General features: G+C 38.9%; 1 non-coding gene and 1 pseudogene across 1 annotated transcript; one reads left to right on the top strand and one right to left on the bottom strand.

The window, feature by feature from the left end:
• The first annotated feature begins 4,264 nt into the window (after window positions 1–4,264).
• LOC130842734 (U6 spliceosomal RNA) lies at window positions 4,265–4,372 on the top strand. Its single transcript, XR_009050534.1, has one exon. It is a non-coding gene; the product is annotated as a U6 spliceosomal RNA (small nuclear RNA).
• A 1,670-nt stretch (window positions 4,373–6,042) lies between these two features.
• LOC130841990 (40S ribosomal protein S3-like) lies at window positions 6,043–6,865 on the bottom strand (annotated as a pseudogene).
• Between the last annotated feature and the right edge of the window lie 2,083 nt (window positions 6,866–8,948).

The following is an 8,948-nucleotide window of genomic DNA, read 5'->3' as shown; positions in this document are numbered from 1 at the left end:
ACATGCCACGGAGCAACTAAGCCCGTACACCCTAGAGCCTGTGAGCCACAACTACTGAGACCACGTGCTGCAACTACTGAAGCCCATGGGCCTAGAGCCTGTGCTCCACAAGAGAAGCCACCGCAATGAGAAGCCCACGCACCACAACAAAGAGTAGCACCCCCTCACTGTAACTAGAGAAAGCCCGTGCACAGCAATGAAGACCCAACGCAGCCAAAAATAAACATATATATGTAAAAAAAAAAAAAAAAACAACTGAATCCACTCCTGTTCAAGAGAATAAAAGTAATCAGGACCAAGGTATGATATGATTTATGTTCTTCAACACCAATCTCTCCACTCCTAAGTGTGGGCAAAATCCTGAGCCAAAACAGGCGTAGCTATGTTTCCATGTTAGTCCTGAATTTACTCCTCTGCACTTTAAATTTTTAAATCAGTATCTTTTGATATGTCACTATCACTGATTAATCAAAAAAGACATTTTTCATCTTCCTATCACATGAAACTTACCTAGTTTAAATCCCAGAGGGAAATTTATTTCAAAGTTCTGAGAAATTCCTCACTACCATCCCAATGTACAAATGAATTTTCTTTCAATTCTACAAAATATTTCATGAAGCTACCTCTTACTGTCTAGATGTGCCTTACTATAAATCACCTGCTGCTGCTACAATGGGAGAACTTTCATAGACCTTCCCTTCCTACATCAAGGATGATAACATCTTCCAATTTGAAAGCTAAATGGAAGAGTCAGCCCCTATTCTGAAATAATTTACACCATGATTACTCTCTCTGTCGTGATATCAGTAATCCATTCACCCTATATCCCCCACCAATTAGCAGCAACTCTAACTCAACAGTTTCTATGTATGCTGCTAGTCACTTTCGTTTTATTTCTCTGTCTCTTTTTTAATACTTTTAGCCTTTTATGTTCAACCATGTGCCCATAGCCTACCTTTTCAGATCCTGGGCACAAACAAAATTGAATTATTTACTCTATATTTGACTTTTTCACATTTTTCTGAATCTTTGCCTGTGATTAGTGGTACATTCACCTCTACTCTTGTTCTGCATAACATAATAAAATCAGACAGATTTTGAGTTTAGCCCCAGGTTCATCACTTATATGGATGTATGACCTTGGACAAATGATCTAACTCCTATGAACTCAATTTCTTTATATGTAAAACAAAAGTGATTATTGGCACCCTCTGTAGAATTGTTATGAAGACTGAGCAAAGCTATACATTAATCACTGCACAATATCTGCCATAGAATAAACACAATAAATAGTGATAGTTTGTGTTTTAGGGTTCCAGCATATAGCATTCCTCCTTTCCATGTGCAATAACTGAACTGATAACTGAGAGAGACCAAGGAGTAAATAGATGAACAACAAAGAAGCCCCTTATTATGGATAACACTAATATGGAAGAATGAGGCTTAGATGTTTGACAACAATGGGCTTCCTAATACTCTACTCTGGAATTAGGCAGACTTACCCAGTCAGTCCTAAGCAGCAATGGATAATTATAGGCTTATTCCTACAAAAGGCATCAGGTAAAATTTATGACATGGAAAAACATGACACAATTTCCCCTCTCTATAGTCAGCCTTACTACTGAAGGGGAGCAGAATATGTCAGCCCAAAATATGCCTCTTTGGCATTAGCATTATCTTGAATTGGTTATTTTTAAGAAACAGCAGACACAAGAAAAGCTCTGAAAACTGAATTCAAGTACCCTTTTATAAGGGACATTTATATTTATAAGGGAATTGTCCATTTGTAAGGGTGTCTCCCTCTCTGTACTAGAAAGAGGGGTTGACTAAATCTCTAGAAACTTATCAGTGGGAAGGCAGGGAGTTAAATCTGCATAACAGACTTACCCTTGCTTACTGTGCATGGTTTGATAGCCTAGGATAACTGGACCCCTATCCCCTGCCCAACATCTTTTGTCTCTAGCTGACGTTCATTCTTAAGGTGGTAGCTTGAGTCTTTAGGGGAGTTACTCAGTTTTCCTGGGTCTCTCCCATGTATACTGGAGGTATACTTGTTATTAAACTTGTTTGTTTTTCCTGTTAATGTTCTATTACAGGGGAGTCTCAGCCAAGAACCTAGAAGGGTAGAGGGAAAAATCATATTTCCTCCCCCACACTAAATCTATATGAATGCAAAAAATGTTGCCTGCCATATCAGTAAATAAAGGATTTTGCAGCCATCAAGCCATCACATTACAGCCGCTCCCGACAGTGAGCCCTGAGGAAACTCAAACTCTGGATAGAAACAGGATGCCCGCCAGGATGCCCGCCATCAGGCAGTCGGCCCCTGCAACCACCTCCAATGATGCACCCTGAGGACACTCATGATGAGAAAACATCATACTGGCCCCAGATAGCTGAGGTGCATATCAAAGGAATGATTTCAATGAGCCCCAGACGTTTAGATCTTCCCATACATAGAAAAGCACTAAATTCATTAACTTGAGATGTCCGGTTTTTGTTAACAGTAAACTTTTGATGTTCCTACTACCTGGTCTTTGTTACAAAAATCCTATATATCTTGGGCTCCTCCCTTGCCTCTTCGAGCAGTCTCTCAGAGCTATCTGAGAGGCTGTGCCCCGGGCTTAAGTCCTCAGTTTTGTCTGCCAAATAAAACATAACTCTCGACTTTTAGGGTGTGCATTTTTTAGTCAACATCTAAATATACCCTATTCCTTTTTTTTTTTTTACCCTATTCCTTATCCCCCCAATTCATAAGTAACCTAAGTCACATTACCTTCCTTTAGGAGAAATGAATGAGGGGGTGAGAGGAGGTCTTTTCTTCCTTCAAGGTCCAGTTCATATGTTATCTCTATACAAAATCTTTCCTGGCCCTTCTTCTCTGGAATAATTTTTATCCTTCCTGAATCTTCCTTGGTTAGTATATGTGTCTCTCTTACAGCACAGACCACATTATTCAAGAAATGATCACTATCATTTACACCTATATTATTGTCACTACTGTCCATCCATTTATCCAGCAATTATTTTCTGATCACTCTCAATGTATCACTCAATGTGCCAAGTGCTGGTGAACATGATATAGTTCCTATGTTCCTGGAGTTTAAAAGCTGGTTTGGGAGATGGACAATAATTTCCTTGAGGGAGTAATCTGTATCTTTTCTTTGTAGCCCCTAATATTTGCTCAGTAAAAGTTCATGGAATGAATTATAAAATATTAATAAATAGAAACTTCAATTAGAGTTGGCAGATAGGAAGGGGGAGCTCTCCAGTCCTGTGATGATAGCAGAGCCCAACAGAAAGAAAGACTCTTCTGTGCAGGCAAGGACTCAGCCAATGAAAAGCCATGGATTCTTTGTTTACTCTAACCCTCCCAACTTCCCTTTCTCCTTTAAAAAAGCTTTCTCCTTCCCTTACCAGGCAGGGACTTGTACGTGGCTCACCATGGTTGCAGACTTCAAATTACAATTCTCTGCTGACCCCAAGTAAACCCATCTTTGCTGGAGCAATACCTGGTAGACTATTTGTTTCAGGGCAACAGAATGAATAGTTCAAGATAAAAGTCACTATTTGTCTCAGCACTAGGAGTCAAAATAAAAGCAAACATATTTTCTCTATTTGAAGTGTCATCTTTTAAATTAATAAGTACTCAAATTATACTTGAAGTATTTGAAATACTAGTGATTCTGCAGAACATGTTCACATACAAAACATGAAGTGCTAATAAACACAACTAAATATCATTAATATAATGACATGTATACACAAACAAAGCATTTGATGTAATAATTTCTAGTCAGAACCAGCTGGCACAATCTTACAGATAAAAGGCATCAGCATCCAAACAGATGAGCAAATCATTGAATAAACCACTGCCTTATTAGCTCGCAGACAAGTCCAACAGTCTGAGCCATCTCACAGTTCACAACTTGCTGTAAAACAAACCTATAAGGTAGTTGTTGAAGTAAAAATCTTGCTCAGTGTTATAAAAATTTAGGGTAGATGTCATGCAATATAAAAATACAACTCAAGCTCATTTATTTTCACAATAAAGCATAACCTTGACCACTCAGATACATGATTTACCTAGTACAACTTTTAAAAATGTCCTTTCCTGGGCTCCACCCCCAAAGGTTCTGGTTGCTTTGGTTTGGGAAAAGACCCCAGTATTTGGATTTTACAGGTATGAGGGATTCTTATGCAAGTGGTCACTGGACCACACAGTATTTGCAAAACACTGTTTTAGATTAAGAATCATTTTCCAGTGCTCGCTTTGGCAACACACATACTAAAAATTGGAATAATACAAAGAAAATTAGCATAGTCCCTGTGAAAGGATGACAGGTAAATTCGTGAAGCATTCCATATTTTTAGAAACAGACTCACAGACATAGAGAACAGACTTGTGGTTGCCAAGAGGGAGGGCGGGTGGGGAGGGATGTAATGGGAGTTTGGGATTAGCAGGTACAAACTATTATATATACGCATAAAGTGGATAAAAAACAAGGTCCTACCGTATAGCACAGGGTACTATACTCAATATCCTGTGATAAACCATAATGGAAAAGAATTATGAAAAAGAATGTATATATATATATATGTATAACCGAACCACTTTGCTGTACAGTAGCAATTAACAAAACAATGTAAATCAATTATACTTCAATAAAATAAATCCTTAAAAAAATCATTTTCCAGACATCTAGACAGATTAACTTTCTGATAACTTCTGAACTTAAAATAGAATTCTGTCATATATGGGCAAGGAAAGATAATTTTCTCTCTACCTTTCTAGGTTTTTGGTTGAGTCCTCCCTATAATAAAGAGACAGATTAACAGGAGAAAAACAAACAGAATTTTAATAACATGTATCCCTCCTGTACACTTGGGACAGACCCAGGAAAACTGGTAACTCCCTGAAATGGCCCAAGTCACCACCTTAATTAAATACCATCTCAAGCTAAAGACAAAACAAGATGCCAGGAGAGGGGGCCCAGTTATAGGAGGTGACCAGGAAGAACACAGTAAACAAGAGTAAGGTTGTTATGCAGATTTAAGTCCTTGCCTTCTGCATTGATAAGAGTTTCTAGAGATTTAAAGTTCTTTCTCTTGCTATTATAGAGAGGGAAACACTCTTACAAATGGAGATTTACCTTATAAATGCAAATATCTCTTAAAAAGGATAACTTCTACTCAGTTTTCAGAGCTTTTTTATGTCTGCTGTTTCTTAAAAATAATCAGCCTAAAATAATCCTTATGCCAAGGAGGCATATTTTGGGGTGACATTCTGTTCTCCTTCACATAAATCTCCTGAGGCAACTGATATGTAAAGATGCTTTAAGGGAGCGCCTATCAAACTTGACTACATAATGGAATCACTTGGGAATATTTACAATATACCAATAATTAGATCCCTCAACTCAAAAGTTTGATTTAATTAATCTGGGGTATGTCCTGAGAATTAGAATTTTTTTTTTTGTTCTTTATGCTTTCCTAGAGTTTAATGGTTAAGAGAACAGTACATAAAAATGTGGATTCTAATCATAGCTCTAGAATGCTTAGGCAAACTTGCTTCTGAGCACCAGGCTCTTCATCAGCATCGCAATCGAATTCCCTTTTAGAGATGTTGAGGATTAAATGAGAACGTATATACCTAGAAATGAACACCACCTAGAGCACAGTATAACCCAAAATATAATGGTCATTGTGTTTTCTGTGTGTAATACAGAAAACCATCCTAAATACACCCTTCTAAACTAAACCTCTAACCCTGAACTCCAGATTGAGTCAACCAAGGTGCTGTCTTGCTAACAATCAGCCTTCCCCGTCACCAGGTTGACTCCCCCAGAAGATATTTCTTTCGTTACTTCTGCTTGGGTCTTCCTGCTCTGGTCCTCTCCTCACAAGTACAATCAAAACCAACAGGATTTAGGGAAAGCACAGAAACACTGTGAACTAAGCAGCCCTAAAAATCTATCAAGCAGTGCTCCCACGGGGAGACACGACCATTAGTCTGAATACTGGATGTATAGTCAGGCCACGTATCTTTTAAAAAGATTTTATTACGGGTCTTTATAGAGCAACATCCAGACTCCAGATCCAGCAGCCAAGGAGACCCTATTATGCTGTGGGTACCGGCTGGGGCATGGCAGGCGGCTCTGGCTTCCCACCCTTCTGTTCAGAGATGGGGGTTGTGGGCAGTATTTCATCTTTGGGTTCCACAGTGCTCACGTGATCAGGCAGGGGCTTCTTAGGGCCAGTCTTACCAGTTGGGTCCCAAGGCAGCATGATCTTTAACCTTGATGCCCAGCACACCCTGTCTGAGCAGCACGTGGCGCACAGTGGTGTCAACAGAGTAGTTAACAGGGTCCCCACTGTGGATCATCAGGCCATCCACAAACTTCATGGATTTAGCCCGCTGTCCTCGGAGTTTCCCGGACACCATGACTTCGCCGCCTTTGGCCCCACTTCTCCATGATGAACCGCAGCACACCATAGCAGGCCCTCTGCACAGCAAGGCCTCCTAGGAGTTTGTAACACAGAGACTCTGCCTGGGCAATGGCACACAGACCTCTTGTGGCCACCTTTTCAGCGTAAAGCTCTACACTGCCCTCAGGGAAGCCAAATCTCTTCTGAACCACAGCAGTCAATTCCCGGATTCTCCTGCCCTTCTCACCTAGAACATTCTGCGTCCTGGTGGCCAAGATAATGATTTCTGTCCTGGCTGGTGTAACTCGGACCTCAACTCCAGAGTACCCATCTTCAGCCAGCTCCCGAGTGAGAAACTCGTTCAGTTCAGCTTTGAATATGCCATCAGCGACAAACTTCCTCTTCTTGGAAATCTGCACCGCCATCTTGCCGCTGCGCGCCACCGACAGAATTAGAATTTTTTAAAATCTCCTCAGATGATTTTTATGTGCAACCAAGGTTAAGAATTTTGATATATATGATGTGCTTCTCAGACATGAATATATATAAAAGACCTTGTTAGACAGACTCCAGTTTTGATATGACAATTTACTGTGTCTAGAAACTAACCTTCCCACTGATATCAGCGGCCAAAATCCCCCCCCCCCCAAAAAAAAAAACCCACAGGACAATAAAAAATACACTATTAGGAAATTGTGAAGAGGGTAAAAGCAAATTATGGAAGGGAATTGAAACTTGAAGAAACAACAGACAGATGTGAGTTTTCCTCTTTAATTTTTTTTTTCAGCTTTGCCCTGGGAATCGGCCACAGTACCAGAGTAGCATTAGCACAAGCAATTAAAACTCTGAAAGAAATCCTATCATTTTTCTGGCTGGAGGAGCCTGGGTAACCAATCCTAACCTCTGGCAAGTAAGAGACAGACCCTCAATTCTATGTATAAATATGCTGCTGACTGGAAAAAAAAAAAAAGCACAACCTGAAAGTTGAGAATTATGTTTTCTTTGGCAGACTTTCTGAGGACTCAAGCCTGGGAGGCAGCCTCTCAGATAGCTCTGAGGGACGATAACTATGTTCAATGAGGTAAAAAAACCACTCCAAATGAACACAAATAGGAAAAAACAGCAATTAAAGAAAAAGTATAAAAAGGAACCGAATGAACATTTTAGAATAGAAGAATGTGATATTTTAAAAATTTCACTGGGTGAATTCAACAACTGAGTAACAGAGATGACAAAGGAAAGGGCCAGAGCACTTGAAGACAGAATAATAGTAATTATCCAATCTGAAGAACAGAGGAAAAGAGATTAAACAGCAACAAAAAAAACAAAAACAAAAAAAACAGAGCCTTAGGGACTTGAGGATCCCTGAGCTATCCCAGAAGATATTCTAGGACAATATGGCTATCATATATCTAATTCGATACCTAGGATTATAGAAAGAGAGAATGGGGCATTAAAAATGTAGAAATAATGGCTGAAATTACACAATATTTAGTGAAAGACAAATTTACAGAATCATGACCAGCAATCCCCAAACATAATAAATACAAAGAACACCATACCTAGATACATTATAAGTGAATTGCTAAAGTAAGACAATCAAGAGAAAAATTTGATAAAAAGATATAGGAAAATAACACTTTATATATAGTAATCAATGATTCAAATGATTGAGGACTTCTTATCAGAAACAACACAAATCAGAACAGGGTACAACAATATTTCTAATGTTATAAAAGAAGGAAAAAAGATAAACTGTCAATCTAGAATTCTACATCAAGTGAAAATATTCTATAGGAATAAAAACTTAAAAATCATGTAAATGAAAATCAAATCAAAATGTTATTAGCAAGCCTAATGAAATGCTAAAGGAAACTCTGGCTGAACAACAACAAAAAAGATACCTAGGAAAAATATGGATTTTAAGAATGAATGAAGATTATTGGGAATGGTGAATATCTGGGTAAATGTAAAATATTCATTTTATCTTAAATTCATTAAAATTCTTTAAAGATAACATTGTCTCATGAGATTTTCATAAATGTCATGTATATGACAGCTATGACATAAAAGACAGCAAGAAGGAGGGGTAAAGAGTAATATTAGTTGGACGTTTCTATATTTTGTGTGAAGTAGTACAATATTAAACTCTAATAAACTATGAGAGGTTAGGAATAAATATGGCAATTCCTAGAGCAACCACTTAAAGATATAAAGAAATATAATCAAAAAATAATAGATGAGGGGCTTCCTAGGTGGTGCAGTGGTTAAGAATCTGCCTGCCAATGCAGGGGACATAAGTTCGATCCCTGCTCCAGGAAGATCCCACATGCCACGGAGCAACTAAGCCCATGTCCCACAACTATTGAGCCAGCGCTCTAGAGTCCGTGAGCCACAACTATTGAGCCTGTGTGCCATAACTACTGAAGCCCCTGCGCCTAGAGCCCACGTTCCACAACAAGAGAAGCCACCACAATGAGGATCCCACACACCACAGTGAAGAGTAGTCCCCACTCACC

The sequence above is a fragment of the Hippopotamus amphibius genome, chromosome X (genome assembly GCF_030028045.1).
Source record: "Hippopotamus amphibius kiboko isolate mHipAmp2 chromosome X, mHipAmp2.hap2, whole genome shotgun sequence".
NCBI lineage: Eukaryota > Metazoa > Chordata > Mammalia > Artiodactyla > Hippopotamidae > Hippopotamus > Hippopotamus amphibius.
The sequence above is the reverse complement of the archived record's forward strand: the minus strand, read 5'-3'. Positions and strand labels throughout refer to the sequence as shown.